At 55.5% G+C, this 26948-nt stretch overlaps 1 protein-coding gene across 1 annotated transcript in view; it reads right to left on the bottom strand.

Annotated features, from left to right (window-relative positions):
• Positions 1-24673, bottom strand: part of PITPNM2 (phosphatidylinositol transfer protein membrane associated 2) — a 111912-nt gene extending 87239 nt beyond the window's left edge. The window contains 2 exon segments of the mRNA XM_027576740.2: positions 13813-13931; positions 24391-24673. The gene's annotated coding sequence lies outside the window, so the exon portion shown is untranslated.
• Positions 24674-26948: the final 2275 nt, after the last annotated feature.

Here is a 26948-nt window from a genome sequence, read left to right as displayed (position 1 = left end):
AAAATAAGACTATTTGTAAACAACCGAGTAAGGCTGCTGGAAGAGGCTCTGAAAGGGAGGCCCCCTCTGCCCCCCGAGCCCTGTCCCCCGCCCACTGCTCCACAGCCCCCTCGATGGGCAACCATCACTCAAGGGTGTCGTTCCATGGGGGCCAGCGCTGGGAGGGAAAACAAGGGGACATGGCTCTCCCTAGCCCCCCAGGACCCAGAGCACAGGTGGTGGCCCTGGGCAGAAACTGCTACTCCACATCTTCAATCCCCCCAACCCTGAGGCCAAAGGTAACAACGCATCAACCTCCAGTTGGTTTGCGGCTGAATAGGGTCTGACTACAGACAATGGTGCCTCGAGATCTCACCTCTGCTAAAACAGTACCAGCAACGGGAAGGCAATGATGACACTTGATGCGAGAGGAGCCAACACTGTGTATTATTTTTGGGCAGGGGCCACGCACCCTGGACAACCGCCCCCCCCCCTCCGCCAGCACCGGGCATCTGAGAATCCCATGAGCTGGGGGACAGTAGCCAGAAGACCAGGGTCCACAGTGAGGAATCAGGAATCGGCAGAGGCAGAGCCGGACCCCGGCAGCACCCCTGGTCATGTCAAGGACAAAGCCTGGGACCCGAGCGGGAGGCCAGTGCAGGCTGGGGTCTGAGGCCGCAGCGGGCCCAGTGCGGACAGGGGGACGATGTGAAGGCTGGGTCGGGGGCAAGTGGACAGCAGAAACTGCCGAACAGGCCAGATTTCACCAGCAGCTGCCTCTGCCTACATCACAGGGTCACGAGCTTTCTACCCAGCCAGGTATTTTAGAAGTCCTTCTTTTATGTCAGCCTCGCCACCCCAGGCTGACCGTACATTTCAAGGGGGCAGCCTCAGCTCAGGTGACCAGCCGGGGGAATGGAGCTGAAGGGGCACGTGGGGGCCAGGAGCACAGAGGGGCTGGTCAGGCCTCTCCGAGGGCCCCCCTGAGCCTGGCTTCTGCATCAGCGCAGAGGGATTCCCCAACATCTCCTTCAGCGGGCAGTGAAATGGGCAAGTGAGGCCACCACCGTGCGTGAGCTGGCCTGCCTCAACTCATTTTATTTCAACCTCCCTCAGACCCTGGGAGGTGACATTTTACAATTCCCATTTTGCAGAGTCTGACTGACAAGGCTCAGATGGTGACAGCACTGGGCAGAACCCAGGTCCATTGCCTGTAGGGCTCAGGACCTCCAGCCAGCACCGACCCGCTGTGCAGACCACACGAGAGCCAGGCGCAGAACTCTTGTGATTTCCTGAGTGATAGGAGTGTTTTTTGTGCTAATGAGCTAGAGGCTAAGCTCCCCAGCCCCAGGAAGGGGGAAGGGGCTGGAGGCCTGAACTAATCACAGTGGCAATGATTTAATCATTTGTGCACAAAAACCCTAAACAGCAGGGTTCAGAGAGCCTCCAGGCTGACGTATGTATCTGGGAGGGTGGGACTCTCCAAAATCCACAAGGGTAAAAGGGCAGGACTTGGGGTCCCTCCGGACCTCACCCCGCACGCCTCTGCATCTGGCCCTTCATCTCTATTATCACACCCTTTATAATAAACCAACAAACATCAGCAAATGCTTCCTGAGTTCTGTGAACCGTTCTAGCAAATTAATCCAACCTGAGGCAGAGGAAGGGGTGTGTGGGAACCCCAACGCTGCAGCCATGTTGGACAGAAGGCTGGGTAACCCAGGACCCGCCCCTAGAGACTGGCGTCTGAAATGGAAGGCAGTCGCGGGGCCGAGCCCTTCCCCTGTAGGGTCTGGGTCGGCTCCAGGCAGCTAGCGTCGGAACTGAACCACATACAGGACACCCAGCTGGAGTCCACAGATAACCGGAGAATGGCTTGGTGTGGAAAACCCACACATGTGGTATCAGAAGTGTCGCTGAGGGGGCGCCTGGGCGGCTCAGTCGGTTCGGCATCCGACTCTTGGTTTCGGCTCAGGTCGTGATATTGAGGTCATGGGATTGAGCCCTGCGTCGGGCTCTGCGCTCAGCTCAGAGTCTGCTTGAGATCCTCTCTCCTTCTGCCCCTCCCCCTGACTCGTTCTTTCTCTCTCTCAAATAAAGAAATAAATCTTAAAAAAAAAAAAGAAAGAAAGAAAGAAAGAAATTGTTGCTGAGTAGAGAAACAGTCTCCTCCCGTGCCCTGTCGGAAAACTGAAGGACGGGCCTTGCGTGGCCTTCGGGAGCCTCCTGGCTCTGATCATCTCAGGCCCTGCAGACACTGGGGCTCCAGAGCAGCGTGGGGCCTCTGAGTCACGCATTCGGTAGCAAACATCACACCATCTCCCTAAAGGCGAGATCAGGGCCACGCCATCTCTCCTTTCTTCTATCAATATACACCCGCAGAACCGTAAATACATGAAAATATTTACATGACCAGATTAACTCCTGGGTCCTGCGGTTGGCTCAAGCAAACATGTTTATCTTTCTGTCAAACAACACTCTTAGAGTCATTTCTTTCTTGGGGTGCTGGGACTCACTCGGCACTCGGGTGAGGAGGGAAAAGTAGCAGGCAGGGGGGTGCCCAGGGGGATGCTGAGAGCCACACACCAACCTCTCTTTATAGCCGGCCAACTCGGGGTGAGAGAGAGAACCCCCAGGTCAGGGGCTGACCCCTGTGGGAGTCAATTATCTTGGCTCCAGACCCAGGCTACTGGCAGCGGCCAAGCTTGCTGGACAAAGTCACCCCTCTGGTGACAAGGGGAGCCGATGGTGGCATGGCGCCCGCGCCTGCTGACAGCAGCTCAGCACTGCCATCTTGAGAAATCCTACTTTCTCGGGCATGCACCCACACGTACGTCCTGGTTTTCCAGGCTCGGTTAAAAACACACACACACACACACACACACACACACACACACACACACACACACACAAATCTTTCAGGTATGCACTCAACAAAGCAAGACATCGTGATGTTGCCATCAGCCTGTCCCCTCCTCCCCCCGCCTCTGACCTGTCATCCACACGAAGCCAGAGGAAGCCTTTTCTAATCCCCACATCAGAGCGTGACATTCCTGGGATGAAAGCCGCTCTGTTCCACGCTCCCCCTCGGCTCTCAAGAGGACATCCACACTCGTCAGCCAGCACACGACCCCCTGCGCCCCCAAACCCTGCTCCTTCCCTCCACTCAGCCTGGCCTCCCTGCATCACCCGCTCACCAGACTCACAGTGGGACCCACAGCGCCTCCTGCCTCCAGGTCTTCGGACAGGCTGTTCCCTCTGCAGGGAAGGCCCTCCCCGCTTGCGCCAACCCTACCCCGGCTGGCGGGTGAACTGGATATTGTGCAGGGTGAACTCAAGTGCCGGCGCCCCTGAGAGCTTCCTCCCTGGGCTCCCGGCCCCATCCCCACAGGTGGGTATCACGGGCACCACAAGCGTGTACAGTGGCCGATGAGCTCCTGAGAGTGGGGGCCAGACCCGATTCGTCTCGGCTCCCAGCCCACACTCGGGGTTCATGATGGATCCACACACAAGCGCCCGCTCCAGAAGAGCCGTGGGGCAGAGGTCCAGACCCCTCCTCTGCGGGACTGGCAGGGCCCCCTCGCGACAGCTGCCCCCTCCCCATCTGCAGCCAGCAAGCATGCTGGATGACGGGTGTCATTACATGTGACTTCTCCCTGCGCTGGCTCTGCCTGCCCCAGCTCTCGGCCTTTGCTCACCGAGGCCGCAGAAGGGAGTGGGCTCACAGGAAGCCGCTTCCCGGGCTTGGCGATGGCACAGGAGCAATATTGTATTCGTGGCGCGCTCACAGGATTCTTGCCAGTTTCCCGACTTCTATCCTTGTCCATGAGAAGTGTCTCTTGGGCACGCGTCCTGTTCCTCGCTCAACGCCAGCCCTAGGTACCTGCTCCTGCGCAGGAAGGCGGGAGTGAGGAGGGGAAAGGGACAGGGAGCATCTGGACCCCTCCCCCCGCAACTCCAGCCTGGACGAGGGTCACTGTCTTGGCTGAGCAGTGAGGACCAGGGGAGCAGAAGATAAACAAAGCTGTGCCCTTATCAGGAGGCTGGATCCAGGCAGGGAGGAAGCAGAGGGGAAGACAGGCATGGGGCTCGAGAAAGCCACGTTGCCACGTGGGCTCCAGGACCACCTGGGCCCAGCCCTTGTCCACGGGCCTCTCTGCAACAGGAGCCGGGCCTCGGGGAGGGAGATGGAGCGGGCTGAGGATGCTGAACTGGGCCACGGTTCTTAGCACAACACACCGTCCCTCCCTCCGTGCGGCTGTCCCTGGGATTCCTGCTGGGGCCACTGGCCATCCCCCTTTATAAGCTACTCTAGAGAGCAGTACAGGGGAGCTAGCTACTTCCAGCAGCCAGCCCTTCTGTGCAACGTCCGGACAGACCTGCGTCCCCCCGCCTCCCGCCTCCACCGCCGGGGCCCCCAGGCACACGTGGGCTTTGGGAGGGAGTCGGCAAGGAAATCTGTCTTTCCACGCACTGCTGGTGGCGGCGTGGCTGGGGAGGTGTTCTAGCAGCCTTATTTATAGCCAAGCACCCCGTCCGCACACTCTCCAGTATGTACGCCTGCCTGCCTGCCACTGGGGCTTTTCAATCCGTGGCTATATTTATCCCCTGAAGCCGTTGGGATAATGGCGAGGCCAGAAATAGCCTTGGAGACATTCACGTGAAGATGATGGGCAGGTCCCCAGCTCCCGGGCTGACCTCGCCCCCCACATCTGCCGCTTGGCAGTGGGCAACAGGGAACAGCTGGTCGGGCCGGCGAGGCAGCTGAAGCCAGAGGGGAACCACATAATCCCTCGCTCCCGGCCGGCCTCGGCCCTCTGTTGCGATGCAGCGGACAAGTCCAAAGCAACGCATCACAGCTGCCGGGCTGCAGGGAGACCAAAAGTGACGTGAGCTCCTGACGGACGTCAGCACGTTAATCAGCTCAGAGACAGAAGGGAGACTCAAAGGGAGCGGGCACGCAGGCTCTGTGGTGCCCGGACACACGCTCACAAAAAGCAGGTCACCCACACACCAAGGTCGCAGGGACACGCCCTCCCGTCCTCCCCACCCCACCCCACCCCGCACCTGGACACACGGCTCACAGTGGAAGCGCGTGCACGGTCTCCCGCTTCCCTGGCCACTTCCCCCTCCTGGAAAGGAGGACCACTCGGAGACAACCTGGCTGATTGGGGAAGAAGCAGGCACCTTAGGGGAACCGGAGGGCTGCTGGTGCTCCTCAGCTTCAGCGTCCTGGAGGAAGGACTCGCCCTCTGGGACGGAGGACAGGCACTCATTGGAGCACCTGGCATATTAATAGAGGAAGGCCACAGAGTGAGGCTGGAGCAGAGAGAAGGCAAAGGCACCAGCCGATGGCCTGATTTCATAGGAGAGGGGGCATTTTGGTTGGGCTTTGAAGGATGCATAGGCGTTTACCAGGACAGAAGGGGGAAGGGCACAGGGACCAGCACGAGCCAGTGGCTTTAGTGCTCACAGTGCATGGTGTGTCTGGGGAATGGCAGGAAGTCCCAGGAGCAGGAATGCAGGGTCAGGGGTGGTGAGATGGGGTCAGGCTAAGAAGGGTGCTGGACCCTATCACAGATCTCAGGAGCAGGGCCTTTGAGCACATGGGATTGAGGAGACTCACCGGCTCTATCTGTGGCCTGAGCGGGGTGTCCTCTGACAGGGACTCCGGGCTGGTCCCTGACACCTCCTCCCTGACTAGATCTTTAGCCCCTGGCCTGACTTTTGTCTCTGACCACCCTTCCCTCCTTCCCAGGAGCCCTGGCCCATTCTGGGCCTCCACAGCCCCAGGAGCACCTCCCCACAAGAAGGGAAAGAATCCCCATTCGTGGAGTGACCAGAGAGCCAGGTGCTCTCCTCGGAGCACCCTACACAGGACTGTTTAACTGCAGTCAGCGGACAAGGTAGACGTCACAACCTGTCCCTTCCACAGATGAAGACATGAAGTCTCCAGGCAGCTGAACCCCCTGCTCAAGACAATACTGCAGTTGGTGATGCAGTCGGACTTGAAATCCAAGGTTTGCCTCGACTCTGTGTTGGCTGGACTTGTATACAGCCTAACTCCCTCTTGACCACCCAAAAAAACTTTTTAAAGAACGGACCCCATACCCTGTGGACTCCCTTCGGCAATCAGGGCAAACGACAGGCCTGGGTGCTCTCTGACTCAGCCTCGCTGTCTGGGCAGGTGCTGGGCTGGTGCTGCCAGGCTGGGGAGCTGCCACTCTGCAGGGGCTCCAGCCGGGGGAGGGAGCAAGCCCGTCTCTCTGCCTGGGGGCCGGGGGCTCCTGGGGAAGCTTCCGAGGATGCCTCCAAGCACGGGGCTGGTCCTCTGTGGGGCTCCTGGTGGGGATCTGGGCTCCTTCCTCGTGGCTGATCACAGGGCAGGAGCCAGGGTGCAGAGAGGAGCAGGGTCCACCATCATGGGGTTGGGTCTTGCCTCCCAAGCACGGCAGCTTCTGAATTGTTCAAACCACTCCTAAATCTCGAGTCCTGACTCCAAGGACTCCCTGTGTGCCTGGGCTTCATGCCTCTTGGAGCTGGAGCTGCTCCAGGGCCCACCCTGCCCTATGCCAGCCCCTCTGGGTGAAGAAAGAGATTTGCAGGGTACAAGGCACTGACAGCTGACGGGAGCTTTCCCCAGGGGTGATCAGAAAAAAAAAAGGGGGCACCCTGAATGCAAATTCCGTATCCTTCAAAACATCCCCAACAGAGCACCTACTGTGTGCCCAGCACCCACTGTGTGCCCAGCACCTACTGTGTGCCCAGCACCCACAGTCTAGGGAAAAATAATGATAACAGCTAACAGACACAGTCCTTCCTGAGCGCTGTACAGAAGTCACTGGTCTACTTCCCATGGCAACATGCAGTAGGCCCTAATACTGTCCCCATCTTATAGATGGGGAAACTGAGTCTCGAGAGGTGAAGGGACCTGCCCCATCTCCCAGCCAGGATCTGAACCCAGTACTTTGGCTCTGGAGTCTGCATTAACCACCACACTACCCGACTCTCCATGTCTATCATTATTTAAAAAAAAAAAAAAAATGCACTGTAAAATAGGACAGCCACTTTGGAAAAGTCTAGCAGTTCCTCAAAATGTTAGAGAAAGACAAAGTTACCCTAGGACCCAGTGACTCCACTCCTAGGTACATACTCAGGAGGAATGAAACAGAAGTCCGCACAAAAACCTGTACATGAACGTTCACAGTGGGATTATTCATGATCACACACAAAAAAAGATTGTGGTGGGAAAAAAGCTAAATGTCCATCAATGGATGAGTGGATAAACAAAACCTATCCATACAATGGCTATCACTTGGCCAAAAGAACAGTGAGGTACGGACACCTGCCCCAACCTGCATGAGCCCTGCAATCATGATACAGCGTGAGAGAAGCCGGTCACTAAAGGCCACACCGTGTCTGATCCCATGACACGAAATGTCCAGAGCAGGCGAATCCATAGGGACAGAAACCACACCAACGGCTGCCAGGGGTGTGGGAAGGGAGTGACAGCGAAGGGGTACAGGTTTCTTTTCAGAGTGACAAAAACATTCTAAAATTTTCTGACGGTTGCATAAGTCAGGGAAGATATGAAATATCATTGAATTGTACATTTTAAATGGGTGAGTTGTATGCCATATAAATTACATCCCAGGCAAGTTGCTAAAAAATCACCACGCTAGGCAAAAGCAGAGGTGTATAAGCCCAGGGCGCTCGGGGAGACAGAGCAGGGGGAGTCCCAACTGCCTGTGGGAGGGGCAGGCTGGGCAGCTCTGGTCACCACCCAGTGGCATTCCGTCGGCTTGCCACTTCTCTAAGCCAGGCCTGTCCCCAGCTTCCTGTGTCAGACACGGGACTTAGGGGCCGGCACAGCACGGGCCATTCTTTGGTAGGAAGAGAGGACTCGGGCCGCCTCACCTGGGGCAAGTGCATCCTCAAACACCGCCCTTCAAACTCTGCCTCTGTAGCTCCAGAGTTCCCAATTCCAGGAGACTTTCCTGGCCTCAGAGACAGAAGGAACCACTCACTTGCAAGCCCCAAGGCCCACACAGATGTGGATCAGTGGGCTCTCCCAACGAGGGGCACAGCCACGGTCCCCAGGCAGCCACAAGCCCTGGGATCCGTGGCCAACTCTGATTGCTTGTGTCAGGCAAGGGATGTTCATTTAATGAGCACCTACTAAGTGCCAGAGGCCATGTGAGGTGCTCTACTCTGGGTTTCTCATTTGCTCTCTTTCCTCTGGTCAGTCTTTTCAAATCTGGGCCATCTCTGCAAGATGCTTTAGTGGTTGAAGAAAACCTGGCCCTGACCTCAGATGTCCCCTTGAGACAGGAGTGGAGCATGGGAAGGGCTGGCCCTGGGGCAACCCGTGATGTAAGAGCTGTCCCTCCTGCTGAGATGCCCTCTCCTCTCATCCTCCCCCGCTTGGTTCCATTTTCATAAGCTTATTCACGGTAAAACACTGGGGAGTGAGTGCGCCGTGTTTCCCGAGTATTTGGAACGTGAAGGAGACCCAGAGGAGGCTCAGCTCCGCTAGAGGGAAGAGGGCAGGCAAGGCTCTCCTTCCAAGCCCCTTGAAGCACCACTAGGATTTATGTTTACCTCTGGCACACAGCACAGCTCAGGCATACAGAAGGTGCTTAATACACGTTAGTTAAATGATGGCCCGGCCTCAGGCCGTGCCTCCCGTCTGGGAACCCACCTCCTAGAAAGCTGCTGGCTGAGAACAGGCCAACAAACCCCCTTTCTTCGGGGAGACGGAGCCCAGAGGGGAGGCGTGAATCCTGAACCCCAGCAGCTCTGTGTGGGAACTGCACCGAACCCCACTTGCGCCAGGTGAGGGTCTGCCTGTGAGAAGCACGGCAGGACTGCGGGGAGATCCCTGGCATGCCCTGTCAGGCTGTGGCGCATGGTAGGGAAGGAGGGAAGGAGGGAGCGTGTGCCTCGGTTTCCTTGCTGTCCTCCCCTCTCCTCTGGCCTCCGAGGACGACGCCAACCGAAGGACAGAAGCTGGCCGGACGCCCAGCCCACGGGGCCTCGCGCCTCTCTTCAGCGTCCGGCCGGATCTCCCACCTCTGGGCACCGCGTTCTTGTTAGCCCTGCCCCACGGTCACCTGGGGTCCCAGGGCACTGGCCAGAGCCCGGGGCAGTGAGAACCGTTTCTGCCGACGGCCCATTAATCAATCAGCGGAAGCAATTTCCAGGTTGCCACTCCTCACTGGTACATTCGTTGTGATGGGGACAGGGCAAGTGACAAGGCGGAAGGACAATTCAAACTGAATCTCCCCCCTTTTGGCCTTAATAGATCCAGCTTCTCCAAAGGAGTTTCCCCACAGGTTAAGTGAAAAGGCTGACCTCCTGAGTCCTTCCAAGTCTGTGAGAGCCTGCTCTCTACAAGTCCACACAATAGGGATCACCTGGTTCCTCAGCGATCCTTTCAGGCTCTACCTTTAAGACATGCCTGGAGCCCACCTCCCTCACCACGTCCACCACCGCCAGGCTGGCCCAGAGTCCACTACCTCAGGCCCTGACAGCAGTCTCCCCGTTGGTCTCTGCTTCCTCCCTCCACCCCACCCAGTCCATTCTCAGCACCCTAGCCAGAAACCATCCTTCTAAAGCTCAGTGGGATCCTGGCTCTCCTTTGCTCGAACTCCTCAGTACCACCGCCTCCTGCTCGGGGTCAGAGTCAAAGTCTCAACAAGACTTGCACGGCCCTGCGGGAGGTGGGCTTTCATTACTTCTCCAACCCCTTTCTTGTGCTACCCGTCCCCTCCCTCCTTCCCTCCAGTTTCTAGGACATCCTGGACAAGCTCCTGCCACAGGGCCTTTGCACAGGCTGTCTCCCGCCTGGATGCTCCTCCTCGAGATAAGCGCCTGGCTCTCTCCTTTGCCTCCTTCAGGACTTTGCTTAACTGTCCCAACTTGAGAGGCCTTCTTATTTATTTATTTATTTATTTAGCATTTTAGCATTAATCCCCATCTGACAGTCTTTGTTTATTGTATGTCTACCCACATGTACGCCCAGGAGGGCCAGGATTTTAAATGTTGTATCATTCCTTTATACCCAGCTCCCAGAATAGTGGGTACTCGCTAAATATTGAATGAATACCCTGAATACAATGTATTGAATGGATACATTTTGATCATCTGCAGGTTGGACCATGCTGCTAAAAGGAACAGTCTGGGGCCATAATAACCTCCAGCTTGAATGGCATCATCTCAGGAGTCCTTCTGAGAATCCCAAGCTCTGGACACTGTCTCCAGGAATCAAAGTGATTGCTCTAGGCAGGTTTGCAGCTCAGGAAGTGTGTGGAGGAACAAAGCAAGGAAATGACCCAGAGAACACTGACCGGACCTGGTCCCAGGAAGTCTGAGGGTCAGCTCATAAGCAAATGCTTCCAGGTGCCTCCTTGTCGGGCAAGATGAGGTAACAAACATGGCCTCAGTGAGGGCACTGGACACCATCCACAGGGAAGTACAAGAGACTCCAGCAGTGGGCTCATCCTCAGAACAGAGGGAAGGCCGAGATGGGGAAACGGGCAGAAGGATGCAGCCGGAAGGGGGGCTGCCAGTGCCGAGGGCCTGTGGGCAGAGCTCCAGGGGACCCCCAGCCGGGACAGGGTGGATGAGATGGAGCCATTGCCCTCGCGCAGCCCCAAGGAGGCTGAGGCGGCTTCTTGCCCTGGCCCTGCCAATCCTGGAGTGCATGAGCGGGGCGCACTCAAGCCCGGCTCTCTGAGAGCCCTGGTACCCTGTGTGAACCACAACAGGTGACGGGAAGCAGGGACCAGAAACAAAGCCGGAGGAATGCACTGTGCCACCTGGGTGAGAATAAAGTACGCTCTCAGGAAGTGCAGCACCTAAGTCAACAGGCAAAGCCAGGGACTGAGCACCAAGAGGCCCCTGAGATGCAGCAGAACAGAGAGGGGGGACAGCCAGAGGCCGGCAGGGCATTCTGCACGCGGGTGGCGGGTGGGGGGGCGGCCCAGGTCCTGGGCAGCGTGGGCTGTGTGTCAAAGCCCCGCATGAGAAAAAGAAACATGGCTGCGGGAAGTCGTGGGGGAACAGGTGGGGGACTCAGATCCCGCCCAGCTCCCTCCCAGACACGGCAGGGGGACAGCAAAGGAACGCAGGAAGCGGGCAGCATCTTTGCTGTAGGACACGACGCAGTGTCCGAGAGTCCTGCCTCCTGACCGTGAGCTCCTGCCTCTCCGCGTTCATGGGCGCGGCCTCCCACTCCGGCTACCGCCACCCAACATGCCGATCATCGCAGGCCTGAACCCCGAGCTGCTAACTCTCCCATCTGCCTGCAGGCAGGGTTAAGCTTCTATAGGTGAAGGAGAGAAGCCCGCACCCTGCCATGGGCCTCCAGACTGGGCCAAGGGGAGGCTGGGAGGCCAGCCTGCGCAGTGGGGACGGAAGTGTGTCAGTGCCGCTGTGGGCTGAGGTCCTGTCAGAGGCATCGGGCTCTCTTCCTCCCCAGAAGGAGATAGTGACCTTGCTGAGGCCTCACAAAGACAATGGCAGGAAGCACCCCTCCCTGCGAGAGCTGGGAGAGTCAGGAAGGAAGTGATGACCCAGAGCCGGGGCCAGCAGACCCTCCCCACAGAGGGGGCCGTCAAATGCTAGACGCCCTGAGCCCCCGCTCGGAACGGGAAACATCTTCACCTTCCCCCCCCCCCCCCCGGATTGGGTGGGTGCCTGAGGGCGGATGCTCTCCCCGGCGGGGATCCCCTCTTTCAGGCAGACCCTCTCTGCAGACGGCCCTGCGTCCAGGCCGAGCAGATGCAGAACACAGCCAGACTGAGCTGAGGCACCCCAGCTGCCCCCTGCCCTGTGCCCACCCCACCCCCACCTCCTGGAAGGAAGGGCTCCTGTTCCTTTGGAGCAAGGAGCTCCTCTAAAAATAGACCCTGCTCCTTAAGCCCTTTCCGAGATGAGGAGGAGACTTCACATTCTCAGCCGCGGGGAAGGCCTGCCTCTCCCCAACCCTCCCAACGCATGCCAGCCGGGGCCCAGTGGTCCGGAGGCCTGTCATGGCCACAAACTCCCACGGGGAGCTCAGAGGCATGTAGGGGCAACCATGATCTTCCCCTCTGCCAACGCAGAGGTGAGACCGTGGGGCGGGTTTCTGGCAACACCAGGGTATAATGTCACGCGGGCGGGACTCCTGCCTCTTCTGTTCCCAGCTGCATGCCTGGAACCCCAACATGGCATCTGGTCTATCCTGGGGACACAGTAAATGTTCGCGGGATAAATGAGTAAAGCAGAGGAATTCCTGAGCACACCTGGGGCTAAGTGGGGGCCCCCAGATAAGATGGCCACAAGGCCACCATCTCTAAAACCCCGTAACTGGGGGATGCAGTTGTTCGGAAAGAAAAGAACTGCCTTCCCGTGGAAGGTGGAAAAGGAAACAGGAAGCAAAGTTCTGTTGTCAGAGCTCAGGCCTCCAGGGCAGAGGCGTGCTCACCAGGGCCCCAAGGCCAGGGCGACCTCCTGTGCCCTCCGCCACACCCACCCCAGCCGCTGAGGCTCGGAGACTCTCACAGAGTGAATTAAAACAAGACAACAAAACAAAAATACAACAGAGCACTCTCTCTTCTTAGCACTTGGAGGCCTTTTTACAGCAACTGAAAAGAATGAGCAATTACAGAGAAAACAGCCCGCGGTGCCAACATGGGAACACAGGAGTGAGGGGGGCGCTCTGCGGAGGCCTCGTCTGCTGTGCCCTGTTCCCCAGAAAGGACGGGAGGCCCGGTGGCGGCAAGGGGCTTACCTGGAGCCCAAAGTAAGGAAGGGTGGAGGCTGGGCCCCATCCTCTGGGGAAGCCGGGGCCATATTTGGAAAACCACACCATGTGCTCTAGGGTCTAGACTTGGGGTCCAATCCCAAGCCCACCCCTGACTAGCTGTGTGACCTTGGGCCAGACACTTGCCACCTCTGAGCCTCAGCTTCCTTGTGTAAAAGGGGATCCTAATGGATCCTGTGTGCTTAGCAGAGTCAATGTGTTCGCACTGTGTCTGGGTAGGAACACTAGTGTTACCCCCCGGCGTCTTCACCCCGAACATCCATCCTCCTTGTCTGCAAAGCTCAGACTGGCTGATTAGCGTCCAGGGAGAGGGGTGTGTGGGAGTTTAGAACAAGAAAAGGCAACACCACTTTCCCTGCTCTACCCCCCAAAGGCCTTGGCATGACAAGAGGGGGACAGGGCGAGGCCTGTGCCAGAGACTCGGGGACAGGAAATGGGATGAGATGGACAAGAAGCCCAAGAGGACCCAGGGCAGGAGAGAAAGAGCTAAGCACTGGGAGCCCCGCCTAGGCCACTGCCCACTCTCCGGAGGACCTCAGACATGCCATGCCTGCCCCCCACCCCCGGCCCCAACCGCTCAGTTTCTCATCCAGGGAAATGCTTACATGAAAACACACGCGCGTTTTTGTCCATGTCACTGACTACGGCTTGCGGGAAATGAGGCGAGGCAGTGCTCAAGACCCTGCCCACTGCCAAGGCTTAGGAACTCTGAAACTCCTGTCCTGCCCTGTTTACTGAGAGTGGGCCAGGGGCTCCAAGAGAAGAGAAGAGAGGTCCCTCAGGGCACTCTGTACAGCAGAGACTCACAAGGGCCATCCTAACGGGTTGTATCATATCTGGGATCTTAAAGAACCACGGAAAGAACATCAGTCCTACCTACTTAGTGAAGAGCAATCAATATTTGCAAGGAGGATCGATTAATACAATCTACCCCATTAATCAGATAAAGTCAGATGTTTAAGGAAGAGGAAACAGCAAGAGAGCCCCTGCACCCCCAAACTCCAAAGCTAGTGGGCGGTCCTTACCAGTGGGTCCGTGTGAGAAGGGTCCCTCGATGTCCTGCCACAGGAGGAGGGACGACTCACTAGGCACACGGAAGGGTGTTGGGGATGGTCCTGGTCCCCAGGACACACGTGTCAGCATCCTGCAGGGAGAAGCCGGTGGGGAAGGAGGTGAGACGCCGGCCGCTCTGGTCACTCAGGGCAACCCAGCTGGGAAATCGACAGGGCCCGGCCTCATCCTGGGCAACGCCAGAGACTGGAAACCTAGCTGTGCCGAGGGGAGAGGACAGGGGGTGCTGGGCTGAAGGAGTCTGCACTCAACAAACGGACCCGTCCAGGATGTGGTCCCAGAGGATGATGCCCCCGATACTGCCCAGGGCTCCCTGTGCTTCAGAAGAGAACCAGGACCCACACCCCCAGCACACAGGCGCTTTCTCAGCACTGAAACCCAACTCGGCCTCAACGTTGAGATTTTTCACCTATCAACCTAGGGGACTGCGGGACCCCAGGGTGCAGAAGGAAGGCAAACAGAAGAGAAGGGGGGAACGGCAGCCTAGGGCTCTTGGCCACCAGCCAGGAGCATCCTGGTGCCCGGGGCGGGGTCGGGAGCAGCGTCACGGGGTGATGCAGACAACTCTCTCCTTCCCGTCAAGTCCCTGTAGTTGGGCGGTGTGTAACTGGAGACCCACCTCCGCCAGATATCCGGAGGCCAGAGATGAACACGCACAACATGATGGAAAAGGTGGAGAAATGGATTTCTGGGGAGTCCCGGGTGCAATCAGCTTCCAAAACATCCGAAAATTCACAGGCACTGCTAAAGCCGCCACCCAGCCCGGGGCTCCCACCGTGGCCCACACCTGCAGCTCAACACATGCTTGTTTGTCTGACGTACTTGCCAGACCCCACACGGGGCCCAGGTAGCGGGTAGCAGCCGAGGAGGCTTTCCCCTGACCGTGACCAGAAGGCAGCCGCCCCCCAACCTGCCACAACTGGAGGCTGTAGAAGTCATGGTTCTTTAGGAACCAATCTTCAGCTCCACAGACACCCCCGCCAAGAGCTGAGGCCAGGCCCCAGCGGCTCCAGGGACACCAGCCTAGGCCCACATGTTCTGGACAGAGGCACAGGAAAAGTGAGGGGCATTCCGTGGAGGCTCGGGACAGCAGAAGTGATCAAGTGCCGAATGAGGGCACAGGCAGTAAGAGTTCAGAGGAGGGAGAGAATCTAACTGGGGACAGCACAGCAGTGGGAGGTGTGGCTGCGAGCAGGAGAGACCAGCTTTTCACACGCCCACCCTCCGCAGTGCAGGCCCACACTCCCGGAGGAGCCACGGCCAATTCTGCAAAGTCCTCTTCGGGCCGGGCCTGCAGGAGTTGAGGCTCCGTCTTGGCCGTTCACCTGCCCCTCCTGTCCACGGCCGCACCCCCATATACACGCTTGGACCCGCAACGCGCAAAAAGTCTCAGGGGTCCCAGGTCCCCGTCCCCCGGCTGGGCATGCAGGGGAGGGGGAGAAGGGGAGAGCTCCAGCTTCTCTCCTCTACGTTCCACCGAATTCCACAGCTCACTGCACGCACACATGCCCTGCCTCCCTGTGGTTTCTCCATTCTGTTTCTTCGCTTCCACCACAAAACCTCTAAACCCAGTGTGAGGTCAGTGTTAAGTCTCCCCCACCCCCCGCCCCATTTCAGAGGTAAGGAAACCCGTGGGGAGGGAAGGGGCTTTGCCATGGTAACACACCAGTCAGTGGTAAGCCGGATTCTGAAGTCCGGCCCCTCTCCACTCCACCGTGACGCCTCTGGTGGGTGAGAAGGTCAACTGTGACTCAACCCAGCAGAATGAGATCTGCGGGGGCTGCGAGAGAAAAACGCGCACTCCTTAGAGGTGCACCGTGGGGAAATCATTTTTCTGACAAAAAAAGCATTTAAAGTCCAAAAAGTGAACGCAGGATCTGCTTAAGGAGAGAGTCGGCTCCTCGGGGAACCTCTAGGGACCTAGGGAGGTGGGGGGGGGGGGCACAAATCATCACTGGAATGAAATCGGAAGATATTGCCAGGTTAGGCAGGTTTCCTCCATGACTCCTCACACGAAAGGCAAAAAGTCCACCAGCCCATCCCTTAGGGAAGATGAGAAATCACAATAAAGCCATTGCTGAGAGCTATTGCATGCACCTTCCACGCAACCTGTCGTTGCTGTGGTCTAGGGTGGGGGGGGGGTACGGAAACCAAATAAGACGTGGTGGTATATTTGTTGCTGGTGATCAGGAACAGAAAGAAAACATGTTACGCCTTTAAGTTTTTCTCCCCAGTTTTATTGAGATATAATTGACAAACCGGTGATATATTTAAAGTGAACGAGACGGGATGTTTGACACACCAGGGAGAGTTCCCACCATAGAGTTAATTAGCACATCCATCACCTCACAGAGCTACGCTTTTTTGGGAAGGTGGGGGGAGAACACATAAGTTCTAACCTCTTAGCGAATTTCAATCATACAATACAGTATCATCAACCATACTCATCCTGTTACACGTTAGGTCCTCTCCTTGACGTTTCAAAAGCTAAATCTTCACTACGCCTCCTGAATGATTTGGAAAATGGCCGGGGGGGGGGTGCGTGTGTGGAAAAAATACATAAATAAAACCCACCTTTTGGAGGAGTCAGAAGGGCTTCCCTGAAAATTTCTCAGATCCCTGACTGATTTCAGTCAGTGGACATGAATTAGTAAGTGAATCTGTTTCTCTATACAACTTCTATTAATAGGATATCGGTCTCTTCTCATCCCCACTAAATAAATGTCAAACAAACACTTAAAGAATACCAGTTTGATGGGGTGCCAAGCTACTAGCTTGCCCAGACGTCTGTATGTCTCAGGCATAAGTTCCAAATGAGTGGGTGGTATAACTGAAGTTAAACACCGTGGTTTCCATCCCCCGTTGACATGGAGACCGGGAGGCAGAAGAGCGTGCACAGACGGACAGATGCGGAGGGTGGGGGGTACCACGGGCCACCGCGCGGGCTGCTGGCCCAGGCCTAGCCGCCACAGCTTTTCCTTCCTTCCCGACGCACGGCTCCTTGTTATTGACATACAGTCTGCAGGTCATACGTTCACCCTTCTAGTGTACAATTCAGCGCATTTGGCGCATTCACAAAGCTGTGCGGCCACTGCGCTCTCTAGTTCCAGAACACTTCTTTCGACCCCGAAGAGAGACCCATACCTTTTACCGCACACTCCCGGTCCCCCGCTCCCTCAGACCCTGGACAATGCCAACCCCTGCTTCTGTCTCTACAGATTTGCCTGTTCTGGGCGTTCCATACAAGTGGGCGCGTAACACATGGCCTTCTGTGTCTCTGAGCATCGTGCTTTCCAGGGTCATCCGTGCTGTAGCAGGGGTCAGCGCTTCCTTCCTTCTTATGGCCGAGTCATAGTCCACTGGAAGAACACCCCACGTTCTGTTTATCCATCCATTGGAGTTGCTTCCACTGTGGGGCTATTGTGAACAGAGCTGCTATGAGCACCCACAGACAAGCTTTTGTGTGCAGGTGTGTTTAATTCTTTGGGATCTATACCTAGGGGTTCCTAATGTATTCATAAAATAACTTAAAACAAGCGATACGTCTGTATTTTTGAAAAGATAAAAAAGGTGCAAGGTGAGCGTGAGTTTCAGTTTTGTCCCAGCTCCTCTCCTCAAGAGGCCAAGAGGCCAATACCAATTCTGGGTTGATTCTCCCAGTGGCAGCCTACACACACACACACACGCACGTGCACACACACACACACACACACACACACACACACACACACACACGAGAAACCCGGCAACCAGGGAGGCTGGAGTCAGCCTCAGATGCTTTGGAAAGAGCAGCCCAGGGTCCAGTGCGCGTCCCATCTGAAGCCGCTGAGCAGAGAAGAGGTGAGGCGGCTGGGTGGCTGAGGGGAGGCCTGGGGGTGGCAGGCTCTGCCATCTCTCAGCTCTGTGGCCTCGAGCAACTTAACCTGTGTGCTTAACCTCCCTGGGACTCAGCTTCCTTCTCCGTAAAAGAGTGCTGACATGGGTACCCACGTAACAGAACTGCTGTCAAGAGCCGAGGAGCTACGGAGCGCAAGCGCTAGGCACCATGCCCGGCCCACGGTAAGTGCTCAGTGTTTGCTGTGCTGTGGTTCGACTGCTGCTCATCCCTCTGACCTGGTCCTCAGTTTCCCCATCTGGAAGATGGAGGCAGGCACCTCCCACGCACAGTTACAGTGTGGAACACACAAGACCCCTGGGCCCAGCATGCTACCATTTCTGAGTGGCTGGCACTCAGGAAAGTCAGAGCAGCTACACTGCGTCCCCGCACCCCGGCGTCAGGCTCCAGGCCCCTCCCCAAGGAAATGCCAGATCTCCCTGCTCCACGCCTGCAGCTCTGACTTCTCCCAGCTGAGCTCCCCACACGCGCCCTCCCACATGCACAAAGGAGGAGCCTGCATCTTGGACCCCACACCTTGGACAGGTCGCTGGATTTCTTATTTCTTGTCCCTTCCCCCCCAACACCCTCCTTCCGGATCCTTCTCTCTGCTTTCTCGACAGACACTGTACTCTGGAGCTGAGCTTCCTTCTCTGAATCCCAGACTGTGGAGGCAGCAGGGAAACCCTCAAGGACCTTCAAAGTTGAGAGCCCTCAAGTGAGGAAGGAAGCATTAGCAGGGCCATCAGAAAGCTGTTAGGAGCAATTTTCCTCCCAGCTGGCAAAAGGCAAAGCAGAGGCCGAGGAAGAAACCGGGACCTGGGAAGGCAGACCAGGGAAGAGAAACTGAACAATGCTTCCTTGGGCGTGCAAAAGTTCACGGGGGAGAGAACCATCGCGTGCACGCGCGTACACGCGCGCGCACACACACACACACACACACCCCAAACAGGAGAAATTCTTAGCCCGCAGCAGTTGGTAGCATTATGTAAAATTCCAAGCCCACAAAAATATCATTTGGATGATAAAAAGTTAAATTTAGCTAAGTACAGAGTGACTAATACTATGAGGGACAGGCAGCACCCCCAGTTGCCTGGAGCTGATACAGCTGGCTTTTAGAAACTTCTGACAAGTAAGCAGGGCCTGGTGCAGCACAGAATAACAGATTATATAACAGGAGGAACAGCCACAAGTGATACAAGACAGACCGTGAGCGCCGCAGGCTCCCAGGAGGGACGGGACGGGCCCCGCTCTGGCTTGAGCTTCTCCAGCAGAACCTCGCCTCTGGACGCCCAGGCCACAGGCATCTGGGCGTCCAGAGGCATCCGAGAGGGGAGCCAGGCCTTGGAGGGTGTGTGCGAGCGGGCCCACCGGCCTCTCTGCAAAGATCTTTTCCCAGAGTGGTTGTGGCGGGCAAGGTTACCGTGGCGGACCCAATGAGCCGCGGCCTCGCGCAGTCCCGGCCCTCAGAATCCAGTCTGGCCCCAAGCCCCGTTCTAACCAACGGAACGGGCTGGAGGTAGCCCTGGGCCAGCTTCGGGCCCCAGCCTTGAGGAAGGCCTGGCCAAGAACTGAAGGCAGAGAGACTCAAACAGATATTTGCACACCTCTGTTCATGGCAGCAACTGTTCATGAAAAGGAAAAGGTGGACACAACTCAAATGTTCATCCGCAGATGAATGGATAAACAAAATGTGGTCCGTCCACACAGTGGAGTATTGCTCATTCTTAAAAAGGAAGACCGTTGAGGATGAGCCTGGAGGACACAAGCCAGTCACAAGTGAACAAATACCGCGTGGTTCCACCCACCTGAGGTACCCCGAGGAGTCTCGTTCACAGGGACAGAAAGTAGAAGGGTAGGTGCCAGGGGCTGGGGAGGGAGGGAAAGTTGTTGTGCAACAGGGACAGAGCCTCAGCCTTGCAAGACGAAAGAGTTCTGGAGGTGGGAGGGTGGTGAAGGCTGCACAACAGAGTGAATACACCTAATGCCACTGAACCGGACACTTGAAAATGGCTAACATGGTAAGTTTTATGTTATATGTATTTTACTACAATAAAAAATTAGATTAAAAAAAGGAGGCGGAGGAGGAGGCCTGCATACTTCTGTGTTTGTGTGCTGGGGGGGAAGCAGCCACCATGGAGGAAGCCCAACTCTCTGGAGATCCCTGAGCTGTGAGAAGCCCAAGCCAGGCCCGGGGGAGAGGGGATGAAGAGGGGAACCACTGTCCCAGCCAAGAGCTCCAGCTGACAGAGCCCAGTGCCAGCCCCGACCTACAAACCATGGGAGTGGGGCCATCTTGGAAATGGATCTTCCACCCCCAGGCAAGCTGTCCCAGCTGACACCAGTGGAGCAGAGATGAGCTGTCCCCACCAAGCCCTGCCCAAATTGCCACGGTGTGAGCAAATAAAATGGTTGATGTTTTAAGCCACTAAGTTGGAGAGCACTCTTGCAGTGATGGATGACTGACACAGCAGTCAGGATCTCTAATGGCTTCGGGGGAAATGTCTGTTCCTAATGTGAGACCGATGCAGGTCTTTCACGTGCTCACAGGTGAGTCACAAAGACAAGGCCTGAATAAGTCCCAGGAGGAGACTCCTTTTCTACTCCCCAAATCCCAACAGAACACGCGCTGAAATCCAGCAGCTGCTGTGCAGGCCGTGGGTCTCTCCAACCATTCGTCGCAGCAGCCAGGCCTTCCGCTGACTGACTCGACCGTCCTGTCAGGGCAGGGATGTGTACGCTATGCACGCAGATGCTCCCTGTGTGTGTGGGGGGGGGGGGCGGGGGATGACCCCAGCGATGGGGCTGAGACCAGAGTTCTCACTGGGCTGGCTCTGGTTGGGTCAGTTCCCTCCTCTGGGATCCATGTCTCCATGCGTCCAGTGAGGAGGCTGACCACCAAGGGGCCTCTCCATTCAGCCCCAACATTCCACAACCTTCTAGTTTTGGCAGAAGGGAGTGCGGGAACGTAATCCAGAACACCGAACACAGGCCAGATGACCGGCACCAGGATTTACAAGGCGGGCACACACACTCCTCCAGCTCTGCTTCCTGAGAACCCCGCTCTCGTCTCTGTGCCTGTCACAGACCATTCCTTCCACAGTGTTTCCTGTGCCAGTCTGGCGCGGTCCAGTTTCCTCTTCCTAAGTGACATCCGTAGCCCCCCACTTCAAGGTGGGACGGGGAGAGTAGTTCTGTGAGTAGGGGAACGTACACCCCTTCCAAGCCTGGCCCCTTCAAATGCCCACGTGACCCTCAACGCCCTCTGTCTTCACTCACCAGCCAGCTGACTGCCCAGGTCCAGGGGAGGACCCCAAGGGAACCCCAGGGGGTGGCAGACACACCACAGGAAAGGATGCTGGATCCCCGAATCACTGCATGGAGGCCACCCCCAGAGCATCCAAGTCAACTGCAAGAGTGAGAACAAGCCAGTAAGGGATAAGCCGCTGAGACTATAATAATTGTTTGTTATAGCACTAGCGTTACTTATCCTAACTAACATATTCACCAAACCATTACTACACATCAAACATGTGAAGGATACAGAGCAGAATCAGGCCAAGGCCTGATCTTGACCCCCTTGGCATCACCAACCAAGTTAACAGTTCAGGGAGATCAGATATCGACCGGTTCTGCACCCAGCAAGCACACGCTAAGCCCACGATGAGAGCTTCTTCACAGATCCAAGCCCCACTCATACTACCTGCTTCCCAAAACCTTACAAGCTAGGTTCGCATCCCCCAAACACAAATGAATAAAGAAAGAAAGAAATCAAAAAAGGAGAAAAACCTAAGACTCCTGAGGACAATCTATAAGCAAATGAGTAAAAATTTTAGCTGTGTGCTTCCTGGTAGGCAGAGCAAAGAGGGAAATCTGCTGGGCCACAGAGCTCTTGCCAACAGTGAAAAACATCCTGGTTCATGCTGACAAGCAAACTTTTCCCTGCTAAGAGCTCTAAGGGAATGTTCCCCAGGGTCTCCACGTGAAGGATTCGGTGTTTGGGCAGGAGGCAGCAAGAGGCGGCCAAGCTTGCCCTGAAAGCTGTCCCCTCCGCCGGTGGCCCAACTGCTCTTGACTGCGGCGAGCTCCTGAGTAATTCCTCCTCCTTGTTAATGTCAACACGGCAGCACGTGACGATGACGGAAAATAGTTACATACCTACCACCTATGGGGTGTTTAGACCATCTGGCTACTCGATGCAGTATCTATTGTCAGACACACGCCCGTCCACAAACTTTACGCCTTGGACTGATGGAGGCTGGGCTGATGGAGGCCCGGCCCCAGCTCGCTCCCAACCACGGGGACCCGAGAGAGGGGTCTGCAGCCTGAGTCTCGGCCGGCCTGTGCCCCGTTGGCCTCCGCCCCTGCGGGCCGAGAGCAGAGCCCTAAAACTCCCACCTTCTGCTCTGTCTGGGCTGAGCACCGATAATAACAGTCTCACTTCCATTTATCAAGGACCCCCCCCAGGCCTCGAGTGCTCCAAACAAGACTTCACTCGGCAAGACAGCTCGACTCTGCAGCCACCTGGGGGATTTCTGAAGCAATCCCGTGGGGCTGCTGTGGATTCTCAGGCAAATCCGGTGCCACTCGCTTGTGTTTGAAGCTGCTTCTACTGAAGCTTTGTCATGCTCGGGGGTGGGGGCAGGGACAAGGATGTGGTATCGTGGCTCCAGGAGGACGGAGAATGGCAGCCTTCACCTTGCCCACGTGGGAACTTCTTCCTTCTGTCCCATGTGGCTCTGCTGAATTGTGATACCAAGCTGAATTTCTGGGTTGACATTAAATGTTTTCCTTTTTTAAGGAATTCGGGGTGTTGGGTGGGCTGTTTCATTATTATTTTCTTAATTTTAGTAAAAGCAAAAAAGTTCCATTCGGAGCCTGTTCAAAAGTAGTGATTTTCTTAATGGGAAGCGTACGCTCGCCACCCACATGAGGAGCTATGTCAGCTCAGCAATCACAGTGGCCTGTGAATTCGGTAGGTCGTGTCACCTTCTTGACGAATGTGAGTCAAATGGAAACTCGTCACAGGTGCCTGGGTGGCCTCCCGTGGTGGTGTCAGGCTCTGACAAAGGCTTTCAGACGGGTGCACTGTAGGGAAGGTAGGGCTATGTCTCCATCAACCATGAACCCACAGCGTTCGGGGCTCTTCCACAAGCAACACCCTCTAAGACATAAAACGCCCCAGCCAGGGTGTTCAGGGACCAGGTAGCACACGGTTTGAGCTCCGGCCACCTCGCCTCCTGGAGTCGGAGTTTGAGCCGTGTGCAGCGCGGGGTGAGACAGTGTGGCTGGGAGCGATCACGAGCGGGTCGCCCAGTCCCAGGGTGGCCAGGACACGCTGGTCCCCATCAGGGGGCTCTCCATGGCCTCGGAACCAACCCGGGGTCCTGCTCTTTCCTGGGACACGTGCTTCGCTCTCTGCAAGTAGGGGGAGGACCAGAGACCCACGCATGGACAGAGGACCCTGAAAAAAGTCATAACCCACAGCCAGACACAGCACAAGGCCCTTTCTCCACCAAAGTAGCGTTGCCTGAGTGAGAGTCAGCTCGTGCACACGCCCTCCAGAAGCAGAGGCTCCACTGGTCCCATGCCCAGCACCTCAAGGAGGCTGGTGACAGCGCAAAAGGCCAGGCGACATCTCTGGGACCCTCTTCCGTGCTGGTCAGATCCCTGGAGCCCCAGCATCTACTCTGAGCCTCCAAGCAGTCTCAGACAGACGTCTGCTCTACTCCCCAGCTTCTAGGTGGGACGAGGCAAATGCTCTTCTTTGCAAACGTTATCTGAGCCACTGGGGACACAGGAATCTGGTGACAAAGATCACACCCAGTCACTGCTTGTGGAGGCTCACTCATAGGAGGCTCAGGAAACACCCAGCAGCGGGCCAGGGACAAGCTTCTTGTCTCATTTCCGAGATAGCACCTCAGGATGGGGAAGGCCAGCCTCAGGCCCTCATGTCAGAAACGGGATCTTTTCGGGGACCACGGAGGCCCTACAGGCCCAGCCGAGCTCCTTCCCCAGGGAGGTCTCTGTCTCCCGCCCTCAACATCTCCCGAGTGGCTCTCACACCCGGGTAGGTGGTCAGCACCAGGCACCACCAAACTCTTGCCAGTTCAAGGTGACATGAGAACATACTTAACAGAGCAAGCTGTTCAAAAAGCTCCATATACATTCTCTTGGCATTCTTAGATTAGATCTTTCCTATTTTTTAGTACCCTCTGCTCACAAGAGGATGGCTACAGGGAACGGACGCTGCTCTGTGTATGTGGTTAATTACACAGGACACAACGTTTACCATCTTAAGCACTTGTGCAACCATCACCACCATCCCTCTCCAGAAATGTCCCATCCTCCCAAACAGCAATTCTGTACCCCTTAAAACATACTTCCCATTGTCCCTCCTCCAGCCCCTGGTAACGTCTGTGAGTCATATAGCTCTTTAAAGGTAATGTCCCGGGGCGCCTGGGTGGCTCAGTCGGTGAAGCATCTGCCTTCGGCTCAGGTCATGATCCCAGGGTCCTGGAATCAAGCCCCACATCGGGCTCCCTGCTCAGTAGGGAGCCTGCTTCTCTCTCTCCCTCTGCGGCCTCCCCTGCTTGTGCTCTCTCTCTCTCTAATAAATAAATAAATAAAATCTTTAAAAAAATAAAAATATTCTTACCTTAGCAAAATTATTTTGTAATTTTACAGGTCCTGTTGTAATTTTAAAGCATCTGGTGCTTCTCGGATCCTTGGTGATGGACAAGTTGACAGAGGAGGGGCAACCCCCACCAGGAAGGCACCATCCCAGCCACCATCTGCTAGGAGGAATCAAGGGCCCCCTCCCGTGCCGTGTGCAAGTGGGCACCTAATGGGAACCGGCGTCCTTAACCAGCTGGGCCAGGAACTCCGCTAGAGCTGCCCTTTGCGGTAGAAAAGGCTCTCACATGGTTTTCTCCAGATTCTCATTTTACTTAAAAGCTCTTCCTTGCCTGGGGTTTTGAGGTTAAAAACCACTGCCTCGCACTCACACATTGTAAGTGGGAGTGTAAACTGGCACTACCTTTATGGAGAGCACTTTAGCAACAGCTATGAAAATAAAAGGAAAACACCCCTCCACCTAGCAGTTCTACTTCTGGGAATTTAGTCCACAGGTATGAGAGGAAATGTGCATGAAAACCTCCAGACCAGGATGGAGACTCCCTGCGGCACTTTTTGCTTTCAGGCTTCTGCCATTACAATCCAAAACGCTGTGAAAAAGATTTAACTAATGATGATACATCCATCAACCGAACATGAAGCCCAGCATTAAAAAAGCCCGGGCAATCTAAGTGAACCAACAGAGGGCCACCGCCAGGATGTACCAATTGTTAAGTCAAAATAGCAGGAGCACAATGGTAGGCAGCCATTTGTGAGGTGTTTTTTTTTTCCCCTAAGTAATACATATTCATATATGCAGAGAATCTTCCTGAGAGAGTACACACATGCACAAAACTTAGTGATGGTAGTCGCCTCTGGGGAGAAAAAGAGGGAAACCACAGACAAGAGTACAAACAAGTCAGCTTGGTACCAAGTGTAAGGTCTTTACGTAACCAAACAATGCTTTTCATATCAAGTATGGCCTTTATCCTCTATTTTATTTTAACTAATCGTTACACCGAGCATGGGGCTCGAACTCACAACCTTGAGACTGAATCACCTGCTCCACCAACTGAGCCTGCCAGGCGCCCCATCCTCTATTTTATTATTTTATCATAACCGATGAGTTTCAAGTTCCATAAATCAAAGAACATATCTAATTTATTTTTAAAACCTGGCTAATGCCTGGCATAACATCATGTACAATTTTATGTGTGCGTTTTGTAATTTTTTTAATAAATGAGAGAATAAGTGGATGATTAAGTGAATGAATAGTGAAAAAAGCATTTGAAAAATTATAAATGTTCTCTGAAGACTAGAAAGCTGTGAGTCTTGAGTTGTTAGGGAAGGAAGAGTAGAGTGGAAATAGGCACTGGTTGATAATTGATTATCTCGGTAGAAAAAGCAGACTCATTCAAGGAAGAATCACACCACGGAGAGTATGGGTCAGTCGCTGTTAGAAGTTTACTGGACAAGAAGGCACCGGCTGGCTCAGTCGGAAGAGTGTACGACTCTTGATCCCGGGGTTGTGAGTTCAAGCCGACACTGGGTGTAGAGGTGACTTAAATAAATTAATTTTTTTTAAAGGGAAGTTTATTGAATGAGAGTTTTTAAAATTTAAATTTCAGTTAACTATATTTTTTAAAAAGCCAACATTTAATGTTTCTTTTCATACAGAAGAATGCAAAGAAAGTAACGAGTGCTCCAAATGATTTTAAAATATTTTTTAAGACCCTATTCCAGTCCACCTTTTAATTGCATGAACCATATATTCCTAAAGAATCAGAAAGTAGATAACAAAGTCATCACTTTTCCAGTGAGGCAATAATACTTCTTAAAAAGCTCCCCAGGGATTGGTGCGAACCCAGCTTGGGAACTCTTGCCCTATGATCGTCCACGACCCCATCTGCCAGCGGCCAGCAACCTTGACCCTTTAGAAGTGGGCTGACCAGCAGAGCAAGGTCACCAGGCTGCCCGGAAAAAGCTGTCACAAAGCCCAAGAACTTCAGTTACACTGGCCCCCGCCGGGGGGGTGGGGTGGGGAGGGTTGTACCATGACCGTGGCTAAACTAAGGCAAAACATTAACAGCAGCAAAACTGCACCGAGGAGAGAAAAGGAGAAGAGAAGGAAAAAGGGAAGGCTACCTGACAAGGAATTAGGGGGAGTCCGGGGGCTCCGCCCGAGGGCCGTCTGGCAGTCACGCCCCATCCCGTCCCTCTGAGCGCAGCCCTGCTGCCATGGCCAAGCTCCATCTGCATCCTCGTGGGGCCGGCCTGCTGAGTGATTCAGAAATCCCTAAGAGACTGAATTATACCTACTGTCCACCGTTTACCAAAGCGAGGCAAGAAGTGCCTTCGAGAAAGAGCAGGAGCATTACTGGGGCCATGGGAAGACCTCCTCGGCCCCGAAGCTTCTGAGGTGACCTCAGCCGAACGACCACGTGTGGCCTCATCTTCGTTCCGGCTTCTACCAGGGCTTCCGATACCTGGACTCTCCTCACCAGCCACTCTGGGGACGCCCAGGCAGGGACGCGCGACAGGGTGACCGGGAGACCCCGAGGGCCCATCTTGGAGAACAACATACTGAGGTCCTCTTTCCAC

This window comes from Zalophus californianus, chromosome 14 (genome assembly GCF_009762305.2).
Source record: "Zalophus californianus isolate mZalCal1 chromosome 14, mZalCal1.pri.v2, whole genome shotgun sequence".
NCBI classification, from domain to species: domain Eukaryota; kingdom Metazoa; phylum Chordata; class Mammalia; order Carnivora; family Otariidae; genus Zalophus; species Zalophus californianus.
The sequence above is the reverse complement of the archived record's forward strand: the minus strand, read 5'-3'. Positions and strand labels throughout refer to the sequence as shown.